Raw genomic sequence first — 3,534 nt, forward strand, 5'->3', positions numbered from 1 at the left:
TTGTATGATGAGTTATTTTAAAGAGATGCTATGAAGGACCGAGTCTTGCTTAGAAGAAAAATAGAGGCTACCCATGGGATGTAGATGACCTTAATTGTATATAGTTTGCTTCTCTTATAGATAGATAGAGGGATGCAATCAGTTGCTTTACATTTAAGGTCTGGTTTGGTTAGCAATTGAAGAGGGGTATAATGGCGCTACTCATGACCTTGACAGAGACAGAAGAGAAGAAAGGGAAAGTAAAAAAGAATAAGTCACTTTATGGCATAAGTAGCTATTTTGTGCATAAATATTCTTTGAAAATATTCCTTGTTATAAATAAAAAAACAACATATGGTGTTGGGAACCACCCTGCCTGGTTTCAGAAGCTGTAACCCCCCATGGCTAAGCCTGAGTGACAGGCCTTGGGACCATAAGCCACTAAGGAGACAAAGTTTATCTCCCTGACAGGGGTGTCATCTCTGCCCACTTTACTTCACCCTGCTTGGCCCTGAGCCTGACCAGTTAGCCAGTGATGGGTAGGATTCCTCAAGGGAGGGGTGACCTAAGACAGGCATGGTCATGAAGAGGCCCTCAGGGAAGGACTTGGGGGGCTATAGAAAAAGGGGGTGATGGACCCTCACCCCTCGGCTTTGACATAGCCTGAGTCCTCATTCTGTCTGCCAGAAGTTTCCTAATCTCTTGGCTGCCTTACTTCCCCTGCCTGACTTAAGACTGAAACAATGACAGAGGCCCCCCGGTACAGCCCTGTGCTGGAAAGGGCAGGTTCCCTGGGGCGATCAGGCCTAAGAAAGAATACATAAAACCCTGTGAAATCTGATTTGCTAAGAATGTCCTCAGTATTCTGATAAGGGTCCAAGCATGAAATGAGCTTGTTTCCCAAAGTTTTATAGCCCTTTAGCTAACTGACCCTGACTCAGAATAAGCCCTCAGAGTTCTTTTTGTGTTATCTATTGTTTGATCCTTACTGCCTGACAATGATTGATCAGCTTTATCTGTATTCCTGTGCAAATTGAACCCAATAAAAGCCCATTGAGGAAAAGGCTCCTGGCCCTTCTCCTTTGAGAGATCTGCCACCTCTCCTCCCCAAACAGATCATGTCTTGGTAGATTTATTCTCATCCATGGTGGCTGGGGTGGGGAGCCTGTGGGTGGAACCCCCCCACAATATTGTACGTTTCATCATTCACCCTCTACAGCCAAATTTCTTTCAGCCATTGAGATCAGTGTATAATCAGTGATTAAATAATAGAAATAATAAGGGTAACTTCTATCTCTTGAAATTGTGATATTATGTGTGTGTGATTCCTCATGGAGTACTAAAATTATATCATTTGATTAAAATAAACCACAAGGGAAATCTGTAATTTCTATGAGATGTATGCTGAGGCTATTATCAGACTCTTGAAATTCTGAGTCTTTGATTTAACAAAGCACTTTCTTGTATCTTCTGGGTCTAAACTAATATCAAAATAATTATCTTAAGCCTGGCATAAAAGAATATGCAAAAAGAAACTTTGTAGTTTTTCAATGGAAAAATATTGGTTAGATATCCTGAAAGAAAAGGAAAATTAGGAATAATGGTTTTCTAAGTTACTACTCCTGGAATATTTTATCACTTCAAAGTAGCCAGCCATGAATTTGTTGGGTGTGACTTATTTGTGGTTACTCACATGGTGAATCCTCATTTACTCAGGTGTGATCCTGACTCTACTATTTACTAAATTTATGGTCTTGCCAAATTATGTAACCCCTCTGTATCTCAATTTGCTTATGTGTAAAATGGAAATGGTTATGTTACAGAATGAGAGCTGGCCCGGAGTGGGTGGGGAGGCTGGCCTCTAGCGGGTGGGTAGGAAAGGTTTCACAACATGAATCCAGCAGATTTTGAGAGTACATTTACTGAAGCTGGGGACAGTGAAACGAAGGAAGGACTTAGGGTAGAAGAAGTGACAGGAGGGAGCCTAGGCGCTGCTTGGCTTTGGCTCCCTAGAAATGTTACAGGAAAGGAGGGAGCCAAGGTGCGGCTGCTGTTAGCTGACTGGGAAGTCAGAGAAAAGGGGGCCCTGGAAACAGGATCAGGGGTAAGCTCTGGTCAAGCTGCTGCTGCCCACTGCTTCCCTGGCTGCAAGTCTCTTGGGGACCCTTAGCATTTAGGAGGAAATAAAATGTTCATGCCTGGGAAGGGGCATGGGTGTGCTCTAGAGTCTTTGTCCCAAGGGCTTTTATCTTTTTTCTGTGGGTGAAAATCTTAGAGGATAGTTTCAGCAGATTATTCTTCAGCTTTCCAGGTGCATTTTTAATATGCTGATGCATCAAAATGAGTGCATAAGGGAGTTTGAGAATATTCCTTGGTCTGTTATGCTGTTTTACTATTATCTTGATCTGTTGGCTTTTAATGTTTTTTTTGTTGTTGTTATTTGTTCCCCACACTTCATCTGTCTTTGGGTTTAGCTGGCACAAATGACATTAACTGAGTCTCTGTTCTGTGTGTCCCAGACCAGGGAGATTAAAGCTATGTATTCTCTGATTAGGGAAGAGAGGTATGTACCATTTGCTCTTAAGTGTCCTTGGTTGGGGAGATAAGGTCTTCAATTCACCAGTTGGCTGTAAGTTGCTCAAACTGATTGTCCTTGTTTAGTTTTCTTGTCTCAGTTTCCCCAGTTGACTTGCCCAGGAATTTTCCTAGCTTCTTACTATCCTGTCACAGGTTTGCCAATCAAACAGAGCTTTTATGAGAAATGGACTATTGCTGAGGGGAAAACAATAGAATAGGACATGGTAGGAGCTACAAACAGGCAATAATAATTAAGTATGTGAATTGCTCTGAGGTGAGATATACAACTAAATACTATAAAGCCCAATAAAAGGAGCTTCTAATCCAGACTTGGGAGTTTCCTTTAAAAACAAAAAAAAAAAACAGAGAAAGTTGTCTTAAGAATATGATAATTAAACTGACAACAGAAAACTGAACAGCCATGTAAAGGGGAAGAACAGTCCATTCAAGTGATCAGATATGGGGTAGTTCTGAGACAGGAGAGACAAAATATATACTATGATAATGATTTTCTATATTTCTCCTTGGCACTCACTACACTGTTATTTAGTCGTTTAAAGTCTATTTTCCCTGTTATATTGTGCATTCCATGAAAAACAGTTACTCATCTCTCTTGTCCACTCAAAAGTGTCAGTCAGAAAATCACTGTGAACTATTTGGCAAGTATTGTTGTCAAATACTTTCTTCTGTAGAATTTTTTTTTTGTAGAAATTAATCCAACTTATTTGATTACCTTTCATCACATAAATGTTAGAGGTGGAATGTGGTTTAAAATGAAGTTGGTTCTTCTATTTTCATTCTCTTTATTGCCTTCAGTGACTCCCTTTGCCACAGGGAAGAAATGTGATATTCTACCTAAATTATTCTGAAGTGTTGGTTAAATTTAGTCCCAAGAAGGAATACAGATCATTAATTGCTCATTAAATGTCTTCTTCAGTGGGTACTAGATATTTAACATAAAGCAAATATTATATATTT

This window comes from Desmodus rotundus, chromosome 4, assembly GCF_022682495.2.
Source record: "Desmodus rotundus isolate HL8 chromosome 4, HLdesRot8A.1, whole genome shotgun sequence".
Lineage (NCBI taxonomy): Eukaryota > Metazoa > Chordata > Mammalia > Chiroptera > Phyllostomidae > Desmodus > Desmodus rotundus.